Genomic DNA, 15,538 nt, shown 5'->3' on the forward strand with positions numbered 1-15,538 from the left:
AGTCATACCTACTCACAGGGAGATCTTGGTGTGCAGCCATGCAGGAGAACTCAACAAGCCCTGGGATGTCCTCTATTTATGGAGTAAGATGATTGACTTCCAATTGTATTTGCATGCCAGCAAGATATCTAGGTCACTGTTCCAGAAATAGTTCCTGTCTGCCGTGTTGCCATCCATCCCTGAAGTCCAGAGTTAGCTGGATGACCATCACAACCCTCAGTGGTGGTTATGGCATGAGCAGGGGAGGAGCAAACCATCACACACATTATTAACAAAAAGCAAAAAACCCTATGAAGGCATGATCTCCTTAATATGTCATATAAAGCATCTTTAAGATACATGTTTCCAAATTCTCCATGCGAGAAGGAATCACTCTTTCCTTTTGACATCCTGGAACTCACTCCTGTGCACTGGCTGGAAAGGGGAATGGCCACTGGACTTCCCAACACAGTTTTGCAGAGATCTTTGAGTCAGATCTCTGAGAAGATCAGTGGCTGAGACTCCTTACAGAGTGAATATTTATGAACATAAGTGGTAAATTCCATGCAATCACACTAGTTTCCCTTCTTCCCTTCCTTGACATCAGCAATGCATATCACGGTAAAGAAACACTGTAACTTTTCAGATGTGTTGATACCAATCTTTGCAAGCATGTGTAGGTGTTGGCAGCTTGAAAGGCATTTAAATGCATTGTAAGAAAACAATGCTTTGCAGAATAAAAACTAGAATTTGTTTTAAAGGTAGCCACATAAGCTTCAGGCATAGTCCTTACTTTCCAAATGCAGATACAAAGGATCTCATAGGGATAAGGTATAAGCTTCACCAGAGACAGGACAGGTATGAGGCTAATAAAGTTTCCTGACACAGGGTGCTGGATCATGGTTATAAACTTGATTTAGGAAAAAGAGGACTGCTTTTCACTCAACTGAACAAATAATTAATTAGCCATAGATAACTTTATTTGCAAGGATATTTTTCACATTTGCTTTTGATGATATCAACACTTAAAAGTACTTTCATCCAGGTGCCAGGATAAGCAACGTGGGAGTACTCCTGGCAAACACAGGGATCATGTAATCCAGCTAATATTAATTTTCTGGTTAGTACTACAGAAAAGAAAATCTGCCTTGCATCAGGTTAAAGTTCTTTATGTTATCTATCTAAGAAAAGCTTTTTTATTTAATAAAATGTAGATTCAGAATAAAGAAACATGCAGCGGGAGACAGGAAGGATTTGTGTTACTTAAAACCTGAGCACAGTGAGATGTGAAGAGAACACTGGCTTTCTCGAAGTGGAAAATTCAATTTGCTGAAGCTGACAGATTCTCTGTAGCTACTCATATCACCCAGGCTGAGTACTATGGCAAGAAAGATGGATCATTTTTAGATGTTCAGAAAGCTCAGCCATAACCTGCAAAAATGTTTACCTGAATGTCCTCCTAAGGAGCCCAGGGCCTGGTTTAGTGAAGTGCTTCGCTTTTATTGCCTACAGATTACTTTCTTTCTGAATGAGTGTCTGCTAGGATAAAGATGTAAGTTATAAGTCACTTTAAAGCTGCAGACATTTGGAGGACAAACATGGTCATGCTGTCATTGCCTTTCCTCATTTTCCCCTTAAGATAGTGTAGTCTTTTGTCTTACATTTTCAAGGTTGTAGAAGCAAATGATACCACAGAGGAGTAAAAGTTATTTAACTTTTAAAATTGGCTTCTCTGTGATTAAACTCTGCCACAGAACTTGTAGAAATTGAATGAAAATGGTTTTGAAAGACTTATGCTTCTTGTCAAAAACCACACTCTTGAATGAATTCCGAATCAGTTGAGTAGAGTGGAAAGACAGAAATATCACCATCTGAAAGAACATGCCATTTTGGAGAATGGATAAATTATATGGACAAGATTTCTTCTCATTTTTCTATTTACAGAAATGAGCCTGTTGCAGAAATGTTTTCTGACCCCCTCCTTCCTGCATACAACTGCTTGAAACATGTTTCTGTTCAAATTTTTGGAGCTGGCCAGAAGAGTTAAAATGGCAGTATCTCCTCATAAAGGTGTTGGCTTCTCCATATCTGTTCATCATTTAGCATCTGCTCTATTTAAAAGAAAGTATCCCCAGAATACAAATCCAGCTGAAGTGACCTATTTGTTTTAATGCCTCTCTAATAGTAGGAAAAAACCTTAATAACTGAAGTTACTGGTGATATGAGTGTGATAAGCAAGAGTCTAAAACAGGTTGAAAACCCTTTAGTGATTTCATATGTGCTGCTAAGTTGTAAGGGGTAATGCTTTAATATCCTAGGAACATCAGGTACATTGGGAACTTCACAAAGGTGACAGAAACTTCAGTATCTGTGTTTTACAATAAGGTTTACATCAGTATTGGGTACACGTCTTCATGTAGTCAGCTGTATCTCCTGCAAATCCAGTAGCTGATTCTACAACTGGTTCATCTATCTTAAAATGACATTTCATTTCCAGTAGAATTGCAGAAAATGTCTGTTTCTGGACTTCTGCCTAATAACATAGGGAAAGCTGAACAGTATCAGAAATACCAACAGGACTAGCAGGATGCAGACCCAGAAATTATCATACAGTTTCCATTTAATCTTGTCTGTCTGAATCAGCATAGTTCAATTTACAATAAATTCCTTCAGGATTCTTTTGTTACTCAAGGCTGTGGGTATCATCTTAAAGCTCAGAATGTAGTACATGCCTTTTTCAGTGGGAAGGAACCATCTGTTTTTTCTCCTACTCAAGTAATACTGACAAAGGACATATATAACTGCTGAAATGTTATCTCAAAGGAAAACAACATTTGCTTTCTCCAAGCAACATAAATAACATATTGAAAAGTATATGAACATCCACAGCATATATGTGGTTGGATATAGCTGAATTTATTTAGTTAACAAAATTTCAGTGTTTTATTGGTCAGAATTGAGGTTTATATTTCTTTTTCTCTTTGCCCTGTCACCTTTCTGTGTTTCCCATCACGGTGAAAGGTTGGCTTTAACAGATAAGAAAATGAGAGGGAAACATTTGCCCAACAGATTGTCTAAATCCTTCCTGTTTCAGACACTTGCCATTCCAATTTTTGTGCTTAAATTAACTGTCTTTTCCTTCTGAGCCTGTCCATCATTTTCAAACTGGGGATCTTTTCAATAGGAGCAGCAGCATCCTTAGCTGCTCCTGGGGAAGGAAGGATTTAACAGGTGCTTAAGGCAATGCGACAATATCGGGCATGGCATAAAACTCAGAGCAGTGTGTCTGACACACTCCTTCTTGCACTAAAGCCTTTCCACTGCAAGAATGGCTGAGTTAGTTTATTTTCTATGTCATTCTATCTCTGTTCCAGAATCTCTGCTTATCCTTCATAGCCTGCACCTTACAATACTGATACCACAAGTCTCAGGGTACAGATATTCTTGTAAAGGTGCCACCAAATACAATGCATGCTTGAAAACATACTAGTTCCTGTTAAGGATCTCTTTGTAGAATCCCAAATATAAGTATCTTGTTTTTGGAGGAATGAGCATAGGAAGAAATTTGTCTTTGTAACACTTCTAGAAAGTTAAAATATTTTTGTAGGGTTCATAGGATCATATTTTTATGACCACTCATAAACTTAAGAGCTGCAATTGGCAGCTATTATATGCCAATATGCTATTGGCAATATTTCTAAAGCAAAGACAAAAAAAGCCCCAAAACCTCTTATGTGTAAACAATGGAGCATTGCTCACATTTCATATTAAAGGGACAGAAGTCCCTTCAGTAAATTTTCTCCTGTTTTGCTTGGTTTAAATGTTGTATGTGGGATGGAAAATGATCTGCTTAGTGTTCAGGCCCCTCACAGATACCTCCCTGGCACTGTCTGATTTCCTGAAAGAAAAACCCAACTCACAATTTGACAATAGTTATAAGGAAGGTGGCTGCAGAACAGTTTCTCTTCTCCTGGGAAAACCTTGGCAGTGCAGGGCAAATTAATAAAAGAGACTGAACAGAAAAAAAAATACAGGATTGTATGGAGTGTGACTGCAATTCTGGATATACACCAGGATGTAGAAAGAGGCTGGTCCCTCCAGTAGAAGCTTTCCTATTTGGTAGAATCATCCTTGCTTCCTCCTAATAAATGTGCAATATATTTATTCTTCTTCACTCTTTTGATGAAAATAGGAAAATATTAAAATATTGAGTAAGAGTGAAAGTAAGAGAAATAAGTGATGAAATATCAAAATGGAGCAACTGGAAAGTAGAAGTTTTTGTGAAATGCATATTTTGAAAGAGAAGAGAATGGAGGTGAATTTCTGGTTTTGGTTCCATGCAAATCTGTTAAATAAAGGGATACTTCACTTTTTTTTGCTCTTCTTTCCTTTTTTACCTGGACACAGAAGCTGCACTCCTCTAGTCTCTCACATCCTTTTCTTTCAGCCAGGTTCAATACACATTTTTCTGCAAATGCCACAGCAGGTAACAAATGGAGCTGGACATGAAGTTCTGCAGTAGCCAGCCAAGGAGTGAGATGCTTGTTGTGTGGGGAGACTGCCAGGGAAAATGGAGGGAAAATTGCCAGACAGGATCAGAAGTATATGTAAAAATGAACAAACAGACCAATTGCAGAAAATGTCCATTTTTTTTTCCTTAAAGTTAAACAGCATTCCTCAAGAGGGAAAGCAGGCAACTGAGACAAAAAGGAAGGGAGGATATTTCTCCTCCCAGTCCTTGTAACCCAGAAGAACTTTGTGACAAACATCCAGGGATAACAACTCTGTGAAGAACTAAATCTCTCCCACTCAGTAAGTCTGGGGAATCAGCAAAGATACCACTGAGTACTGCAAAAGCTGAGCCTGAAAAAAATCAGCATCAGGAGATGATTTCAAGTCTAGAGATAGCAGAAGTGCCTGAGGTCTTGGCTGCCCTAGACTATGAACCAGGTAGGAGTCTGGTGACAAGAAACTGGACAGGTTGCTGAGCAAGCAAGAAAGCTGTCAGAGGAGTGACTCTCCACAGGAGGGGTACAAGCTGGCCCAGAACAGAGCTAAAGGGGCTCTGTAAAAGACAGTCACCCAGTGGAGAGTTGGAAATTGTGTATTTTGGGAAGTGGGGGGGTTGAGGACTGCTGGAAAGAGTCCTGGGAAGCAGATGGTGCCAAAGAACTGTCTGCTGTAAACATATTGCCAATAGTCATGGTTTGATTGTAAGTCTTGCACTATTTGGAGATTAATTTTCTTTCTCTTTGTGGGAATGGATGTTCTCACTGGAGGGGAAAACAAACCCAAGAAAATCCCTTCGTTCTTTACCCTGTGTCCTACCAAAACTCCTTTGATTGTTGTTTGAGCATATTCTGCATATTCACAAGAGAGAAAATGATGGGAAAAAGGCTTACATTTTAAAATTTAATAAGTTATATGAAAAATGTCTCAATTTTTTTAAAGGGAGACTCTTTATTTTTTTTTAAACTTTATTTTGATGATCTGGGCCCGAAGAGAATTGAGGTAGCTATAAAAGCTCGTGGGAGGTTAGCTCCTTGTGGAAACAGAGAGATCCTTGTACAGCCATGTGCATCCAAAGGAAACATACATGTTCATCTAATGTGAAACAGGGTATAGGTATCCCAGCAGTGAGTCTGAATCTGTCTTGTGGCTGCATATGGAGCTGGCAAATGGGTGAATGAATTTATACCACCTTAATTAACCACATGATTGTAGATGCATCTGGATAGATTCCTACTATAATTTTTTTTTGGTGCTGTTTTCCTTCTGTGTTCTTACAAGGTAACATATAACACAGAGCAGAAAAGAAGAGAAATTTAATTTCAAAGGTGTAATTTCTGTAGGTTTTTTTTTTTTTTTGTATAGAGGCGGGGAGAAAAAAGTAATATTTATTTCAGAATTGGATTTCAGAATGATCTGCTTCTTTCCTCAGAAGTGACTGATAGCAGGATTTGGCAGGAATGGAGACCTGTACTGACAGCCATTTAATTCAGTGAGTGTCAGATCAAAAAACACAGCAGAAGAACAGAAGAGGGTGAAAGGAGGAAATTTCCTAGATGTGTAAGATATTCTCATTCTCTTTCTTTGTCTTCTTGATCACTTATTTATTAAATCTCTTTTTGCCACAAAGCAATGTCGAAAGGGGATATTTGACTTGTGAGATAGGAAAGGGGAAAATAATTTTGCTCCCAGGTATAAGGATTGTTGGCATAACTTTAATGATCTGCAGAAACATTTAAGTATCTACAGACCCTTCACTCACCAGGGTTTCAAACAAGGTGTCACAATATTTAACACTGCCTGGTATGCAGGAATCTGCAGGAACCCTATGGACTCATATGCCTATGACATTTTATGGGATATATTCTGCCTGGACCAGCTGTGTGACCCTTGGAGGCTGCCATAATGCATTCTTGATGCACACACCAGCTGTATACAAGCACGCCAGCCTGCAGAGGGCCCCATCCTGAGGAAACAAGAGGCTCTGTTCTGCTTCTGTCCTAGCTCACAAGTCAAATGACTCCATTAGCTGGTGCTGGTGGCTGGAGGCTGAGGCAAATGAAGTAAGAACTCCTAAATAGATGCATTCACTGGCATTTTTGTCTACACTGCCCTGAAATCTGGCTGTCCTTTACACTTGAGGGATAAGAAGGCTCCTAAGCAACTGCTGCTTGATAGCTAAATATACGTTTTTACCCACAAAGATTGCCATCCCCCCTTGCAGGCTGGAACAGAGCCTTTAAATGCCCTGTGGACAGAGAAAACAACACTGCACAGAGACATCACATAGATTACAGAAATAGTTGAGAGACCCTGGGACAGAAAGGATAATGTACATGCTGGCTCTTGGGACAACCATCACTGGAAAGAATGGTTCTTATGGAAGAAGATACAGAATAAGTACACTCGTGTTTTGATTTTCCCTGCAAATACAAAACACAAGAAAACACCATTTACAGAAGGAGTCTACTGTCATCATTTGGGGAGTGTAACATCAAACACAGCCCAAAGTGAGGCACAGAATGGAGGCTGCTTTCCTCTGTGGCAGACCCCTGTGGGGCTCACAGGCTCTTCCAGGACCCAGAGACAAACCCCACCTCAGGGGGTGTTCCCTGCAGTCACCTGCTTGAGGCTGATTCTGCTGCAGGTTGCAGAACAAAAGTCCTAAGAAAGACAGCAAAGCCTAATTATTATCAGTAAAAGAATGGAAGATTGAAAGATCAGAAGGAAGAATGCTTTCACTAATTAAAAAGGACAGTTGTTTTCTGCTAAGCATATGCATACCTTTGACATCTTGTTCTCATGACCAAGGCAAATGAACAATTCTGGTAAGATCCTAAAATCCTCAGGGGAGAAACCAGCTTCAGCCTGTCAGTTAAGGCAGAATTCTGTTTAAAAGGCCATGTTAGTGATCTGGGTGAGGAACAATACAAATAGGTGACTTGACAGTGTATTGATCAGCTGTTCCCATGGCAAATTGCCTTTCTGTCTTTTAGGAATGGAGCCACTGGGTTCCTTTCTCAAAGACTCCCTCTCACTGCTGTTCTTCAGTGTTTGTATGGACTTCTCAAGCACTCACCTTATAGTTTAACTGGATGTACACACTGATCTGCTATCTAATTGCTGGCCCTCTTTGTCAACTTTCCTAACTCTGGCTAGGCCATAGCATTCCTACTGCTGATCTCAAGCAGCAAGAAAAAATGTTTTATTCCTCTATTGTTCTGTGTTTTCTCAAACAAATTAATATTTTGTACCACTTCTGCAATCCCTTTGAACATGAGCTTTTAAGTGACTCAGACACTAAGATTCATGCTGATAAGACAAAGACCTGGGGCTATACTTTTGTTATTCCCAGCAGAGGCCAGAGATCTGTTCTTAGCCCGTGGAAGGGTGTTTGATGTGCAAGTGCTACAGCAGAACTGCAATGGCATATTTTCCATTTTATCAGCACTTTTTATCAGAAGCTTTTCTACATTACTGAGCCTCTGGGAACACAGCTGGAATTTAGAGACATACCACTGGAAATGTGCTTACAGATCTGATGTTGAATAAGCAAAATTGCCTGTATGTGGGTGAAGCCAAATTTACATGGTTCACTCTAGTTTTTTAAGGCAGCAAGGAGAGACAGGAACCTAAATACCTTTAAAAAACTAGGTCTTAGTTAAATGTTACTGTTTAAGCTGTGCTCTGAAATTTGAACATAAATTCTGCAAGAGCAGGTGTGAAGATTTACTCTGAGTCTTTAGCCAGGGTACCTGTCAATAGTAAAGGCAGAATTAATGACATTCCTGCTCTCGTGCAAGAATTTTTTAGGTCCATTCCTGACCAATATTACAGGCTGGTGCAGCCATGTAGGCTAGAATATGTTTTTATGCTCACAGAAGAGGTAGCATGAGCTTGATGCAGTTGATGCAGTTCACATACATTCAAATATTGTGCGTGAAGAGCATAAAATTGTCACACGCACGCTGGTTGCTACAGAGTCTGTTGTGCTGGGAAGATATGTTTCTTTCCTGGCCAGGTCTATGAAATTTCCCAAAGCCAGAAAACTCCTTTATTTTGTGCTGAGAAAAGTTTGCTTTCTCTTTTTTTTCTTTTATAGATATGAATTTAAAAATTCTCTTATGTCTGATTAAAGAAACATAGAATGTGGAGAAAACACTGGCTGTGGTGCTGTTTGCCAATGTTTTTGTTTCCTGTAGGGCTATATTGTTTCTTCAGGTAATTAGAGGAGGCAAAAATCAATGCAGAGAAGAAAGCATCATGAGACACAACCACCCCTGCTCTCCCTCCTGCCCATACAGCAAGAGCTATTCCTTTTTAGGGCATCTTGGTTTTGTGTTCTGTGTATTTGTTTAATTTTGTGCCATTCCTCTTTCTTTCTTTCTTCTGGGTGAAAAATTTTACTTTGATGAGTCACAGTATATAATATTTAACTGTGAGCAGTATCAGCTGCCAGCAGCATCTCAGGCTGTAAGATCCACAAATAATAATGAAGTGATATAGAACTGAGAGTGAGGTAAAAACACTTTTAATTGAACTTAATAGGGGAAAAAATATAAAGAGGCAAGAAAAATTAGTATACTAAAGGTATAACAGAGGAAGCATTGATCTCTTCTCTCTGTGGATCAGTGAGAGGACTCAAGGAAACAGCATGAAGCTGAGCCAGGTATGGTTTAGGTTAGATATCAGGAAAAGGTTTTTCACCCAGAGGGTGGCCAAGCATTGTAACAGACTCTCCAGGACAGTGGTGAGAGCATCAAGCCTGGCAGAGTTCAAGAAGTGTTTAGACAATGCTCTCAGGCATGTGGTGTGACTCTTGGGGTGTCCTGTGCAGGGCCAGGAGCTGAACTTGATGATCCTGATGGGTCCCTTCCAACTCAACATATTCCATGGTTCTGTGACAAGAGAAATTGGTTTCAAGCTGTACCAGGGGAAGTTTAGATTAAATATTAAGAATTTTTTTTTTCCCTGAGATGCTTGTCAAGAATTGGAACAGGCTGCCCAGGGAACTGGTGGAGGAGCTGCTGAAGGAATTTAAAAGACATATAGATGTGGCACTTGGGAACTTGGTTTAGGGATGGAATTGGCAATGCTGATTTAATGGTTTGACTCGATGACTTCAGAAGCCATTTCCAACCGAAATGATTCTATGAGTCTACGTGGTGGTATAAAGAACATGGGAATTTGCTGCCTTGCAGCTGAGGCTCCCTATTGCTTCTGATATTAGCTTACTCTTGAAAACATACTTATTAAAAAATGAAAAGCACCATGCTGAGGCAGAATTTTTAAAGAAAGCTGGAAGGATTGTAAAGTGCTGGATGGATTTTTGCCACTCAAGTTACATGTGGGTAACGGTAGACAGTGGGTAGTAGTCAATAATGGACTTTTCACATAAATGAATACTGTACCAGAATGTTGATTGGTGGAAGCACTACTCCCATTAAGCAGTAGGAACAGTTTCTAGCTGGTTTGGGGCAAAAAGGTTTTATGTAATTAGAGTTCTAATTAGAAATGCCAGACCTAATGTTCCATTACTTTGGTTTGAATGCTATAGGAAAATATTAACTTTTGACAGAAGTTTGTATCCACCAATTACTTGGGAAAAGATTTGCATGGAAAGCAGAGCCTCAATCTTTCAGTAAAATGAACAGCAATTAAAAGAAAAAGCAAACCATTATGCTATTAATTTCTCTCCATGATGTGTGCCATTACTGTATTGTTATCACTGACAACATTCCCTTGTTAGCAGCATTCAGCCTGACATTTATTTATTCTATCATCCCTGAACACAGCTCTATCATAAGAATGCTGAAATGTAGGAATAAGTCATATTATAATGATGAAGGTAAGACTTGGATCCCGACTGACCAAAATTTTTGTCCATCTTTTTAAAGATGTTCCAAAGTGGTTAGAAAAGACAGATTTGGATGTTACTTTTCTGGGCAAACCTTCAAAAATTTGCCATTTCCTCCTGAATCAGTACCTCCTGATGACAGTTACAGAGGTTACTTAACACACATTGTCATACAAAACTACTGTGACTCAGCTGTGCAATGGAGAGTGAAACCTTTTCCTTTCCCTTCCATATAAACACACAGACATGTATTAGCTGTGCTTGAAACAAACTTGAAAGTGAAGTTGCCCAATGCCTCTTTACATTTAATAATTCAAAGAAAAAAGAATCTCTATAGTAAGTGAACCAGCACACCTAAAACACCTCTAACCTTCTGGAGGAGCCTATTTCTCTCTGCTTATGAGGAAGTGAGCCTTGGGAATTTATTCTCCATAATTAGGCAGTGTGGGAATTTAAAAATAATTACAAGTCAGAGCATATGTGACAATCTAACCACTGAGAATCACACTGGGACAAGACTTCTGTCCAGCACTGGGTTTATCCATCTGTGAGGGGGTGGTGATATACTGTATTTAGGTCATAGTACTGCATTTTTTACTAGGACTTAGAGCGGCCAATACTGCTACGGTGACAGTGGAAGCACATTTCTCTAGTTGTGACCACCTGCACCTTCCATTGCTACATCAGATTATGCCTCTACTGAAAAAAAAAAGTGCAGTATTCATTAGCTATATATGTTTGATTATTAGTGTCCAACCTTAAGCTATAAGCCAATATACATAAGGCAAATATTTGCCTTAAATCTATATTCAGTACACTAAATTCAATAACTAAATTCATTTTAATAATTTAATTTGACCAATTCTTGGAGTTCTTTCTTCCAACAGCAGCTTACTTCTGTTCTAAAAATTAGTCCTGGAAGGTAAACCTTGAAAAGCCTTTCCACAAGAAAATATGACAAGCCCTTATCCCCTCCCAAGAGACAAGGATGTGGGACATAGATACAACCTCATGTTTTGTCTTAGTTCAAGTAAATCTTTAAAACTGCTGGTGTTGAAACATGACCTGTTCACCTGCAGAGGTACTTGACAGGTTGCAAATCTTCTGCAGCTTCATATAGTTACAGAGTGTAATGTGTATATTAATTAATTAATGAAAACCTGGCTGTCTAGGAGGTTGCATGACTAGTTGGGGGCCTCTTAGGCACATCCTGGGGTGAGCACCTCACCTCAGGTGAAGCAGGCAGTTGAATTCACCAGGCTGTCTTTCGTTTAATTTTTCTGCTTTATCAAATTGACATTCATTGTAATGTAATGCTGGACTTTGCTGAGAACAGTAAACAATCCCTATGGAGGAAAGAAATTGAAACAAAAGCCTGATATCTGGGCTGTCTTACTGCATATGCAGAAGATTTAATGTTTTCATTTATATTACCACTACGGTTGCTTGTGGTGAGTTTAATTTTTCATCTAGTACTTTTTTGGCACGGTTCCACTTGCAGAACTGAAATGACATATCCATCTATCTTTTTAGTTCTTGGGTGATAAAAGTACAATAAAAAAAGCAAATCTTAAGTTAGTTTTCTGTCATGAACAGAAATAAATCATAACTAAATCTTAACTCCTCCTTCTTCTCCAAAAAGTCCTGTACTCAAACAAACTCTTCTTACAGGCTTCCTGCTAGTTTTTAAATAATATTTCTCTTCATTTTCCCAGTTCTTCAGCTTTTATCTTTAAAATATTTTTACTGCAATTAGGTATACTAGCTGTTTCATAATGCATGATTTTACTGTAAAATATTGCTTTGGAAAAGAAATACCCAGAGAAATACTCAAGCTTATGGTAGGCAGATATTCACCTGGTTAACCATTACTAATTTAAAAGTAGGCTAATCCCAATTAAATTCTGTTTGTACCTATGTGTTTAGAACCAAAGCAGAGTTTGAAACCTTTCCTTTTCATTGCTCGTAGTGCACTAGTTTAGGCAGTTGAATGCTTCTCTGAGCTGTCATTCTTAATAAAGTGCATGAGAGTTTGCAGATTCCCATGTCTGTCAAACTATTAACTGCTGAGACGCCTTTATAAACCCCCCATTTAATATTTCCTTTGTTGACTGCCCCGGGGACAGAAACTTATTAAACAGAAGAGCAATGAAAAACAAATGCTGAATAATTTTATTTATACATGAGTTTTGCTATATGAGGAGATACTGGCATTTATGAAGCAGACTAACTCCCAAATGTTAACGTATCCATCCAAAGCTTTTTTTACATTTGCCTTGTATAGCTACATTAGCCTTGAGAGCAGATTCAAAGATCTATACTAAAGTTAATAGTTCTCACACACTGCTGTTCATGTGATACTGGAAACTGCCGTGTCCACTTTGTGAGCTGCACAAAGGCAAGCTGACAACCTCTGCTGATGGCAGGGGAGAGAAAGTGTGGCTTCATGGAGAGGCTGAACTGCACTGTTGTCTTTAAAGGTGCTTGTTCTGAGAAGCAAGACACACTGCCAGATTCTTGTACGGGAGTTTGGGCATACCTATGAGACTGGTAGACAGTTCTGAAAGACCTTTTCATCTGATATACTTCACACAAAGTAAATTCATTATGAAAGGATTAAGCTGCTTAAGCATCATCCCCTTCACAGCTGCTGCTTTCCCTGAAGAAGTATGAGGAAAAGGTTGTTTTTCATAAGGGTACTTTGTAGGAATGGTGTGCAGAGAGTGGTCACACCCTGAGGACAACATGCATTTTAAAACAGTTGTGACACCAGGATCGCCTTTCTTCCGTGAGTCCCTCTAAACTAGACAGAGCTGGAACTCCTCTAAGGAGCAAGAGCTAATTTCAGGTGTGTCATTATTCATATAATTGGCTTTTTCATTTTTCATGAGGAAGGATATCCTCTTAAATGAGTTTGAAAACCCTGTTGTACTGAACACATGCAGAAAATATGGTAGGCTGAGCAAAGAATAACCCAAATTTCTAGTTTGTATGCTCTGGCATCCGCTGAGAGAATCTTGAAAGCTAGTTTGTTTTTCTTTTTAACATTTGCTTTGATTTATGGCATGCTCTGTGTTCCAAGGATCACACAGAGTGCAGCTGAGTGGTGCTTAGTTGCTGTGTGGGGTTAAAACACAACAGATCTTAATTAATTCTAGCTTGATCATATCTACACGTCTGACTCACATACTGTACCTAAGTTTAGAGTAGCTATGATTGGACTGAAGTTCTGATGTTGAGAATACTTTGGTACAAACCTTTGGCATTTCTTTGGTGCATGCAACTAAGGGCTGAGCTGATGCTATCAAAAGTTCTGTGAATTGTGACTGTGAGGATGCTTTGCCTTGACAAATAAAGAATGCCAAAAATTCTTACTTTTTACATCTACATTAAGTGCAGTATGCCGTAACGTTAGATTAGTTATTGGACTAGGTCAGGACCCTTGGATTAAGTCCCAATGGGACTATTGCTTTTTTTCATTTTTGGAAACCTCCAAGTAAAAGGGCAAATTAAATCAAATTTGTTTTGATTAAATATTTTGGTAGAAAACAAAGCAAACAAAAAAGGAAGATTACAATTGTGAATTTGTTACAATAAAATAATAAAATAATTTAAAATAAAAAAATAATCTTTCTGATGAATACTTGATAGGAGTAAAGAACAGCCCCCATAATATGTGGCAGACATAATTGGAGAAATGTAAACTATATTGGAGAAATGTAAACTCCATGACATTATCTACCCTTGGTAATAAATCTGAGGTTTTGGTAATAGTTTATGTCAGAAAATATTCTCTGTGATATGCAAAGGAACAATATTCCAATATTCTCAGAACTCTGTGTTTATGTATTGCATATTACAAATAATGTAAAAGCTTTGTCAGCAATACTTTTGTCAGCTATTTCCCTTCTGTCTCTGAAATTGTAAATGATCACGGGTGTTTTTCTGTGATGCTACAAAGCTGATGTAAACATTTGCAGTGATTATTACTGCATGTCTGGAACTTGTGCTGTCTTACAAGCTCCTGATTAGTTTTGTTTTTTTTTTAACAGCCTTGGAAACTTTTTTTTTTTTTTGCCTGAATAACAGCAAAATCGGGTAGTATTTTTGTTCTCAAACTCTCAGAGAATGTTTCCAACCTGAAATGTGGCCAGGGTGAAACAGTATTATGACTAAAGCCCACTTTCTTGGAGCCTTATAGACAGCAGTCCAAAATGAGACCCTTTGAGCTCTCCTGGCCCACAGCAGGCTTTGACCTGCAACCTTCCCCTGAGTGGGACCTCTCAGAGCCAGTGAACTCTGGAGTTTTCTGTAGCTCGAGGATTGATGAATGATGACAATGGATCCTGGGCCGATACCTCCACTCCTTGGGGCTTGACCCTTCACCTGTTGATTGGGACCATTACTGCTAAAAGTCTTCGTAGTGAGCCCCCTGAGCTTCTGCTCTTGGCTCATATCAAAAAAAAGGCTTGAGCAAGCTTTAGGTAAGAATGTTGAACCCAACCCTTTAAAGGAAAAAAAAGAAATTTCAATAATAAGAGGAAGGGCAACTTTTTCATTATAAGCGTGTCTTTGTTGAAAAAAAAGTATGAGGACAGCAGGTACTGTGATACCTCTGTACTTTGCCATGACAATGAAGGTGTCTTTGAGAGTTTCTACTGCTTCATAGTGAAGGAAGACCTGATTTTCTGCATGAATCAAGTGGAACTGACTTTATAAGGTCTGTCTGCTTCCCTCCTATCAAAGTAAAAAGGGAAGCAAAGCATGGCATCTCCGCATAGGAAAGATGTCAATTGAAGCAGGAAAGTATTTCTAAAAGTCATGGGAAAAAAACAAATGGTGAAGAGTTTACATGTTTTTGAAAGAGCTTAGCAAGTGAAAAAATGAGCTTTCTTTGCTTGACAAAATTGAAAAGCGTTTAAACAGCTTGGTTACAAAAGGGCAGGTTTAGCATAGGCAACCTTTCCCATCTGAACACAGAGCAGGATTTATTAATTAGTAATTACTTTTATAAAGGACAGTGTCATGCTGACAGCAGTAATGAAAAATTCATGACGGAGACTTCACATTCTAATCTGCTGGATTACTATAAGGAGGCTGCCAAACTTGGGCGACCAGCCAGTGCTAGGAACACAAACAAATATCATAGTTCCCATAGAAACTGGGATCACCTTGGAGATGATTAATACCAGT

The sequence above is a fragment of the Motacilla alba genome, chromosome 3, assembly GCF_015832195.1.
Source record: "Motacilla alba alba isolate MOTALB_02 chromosome 3, Motacilla_alba_V1.0_pri, whole genome shotgun sequence".
In the NCBI taxonomy this organism is placed as follows: Eukaryota; Metazoa; Chordata; class Aves; order Passeriformes; family Motacillidae; genus Motacilla; species Motacilla alba.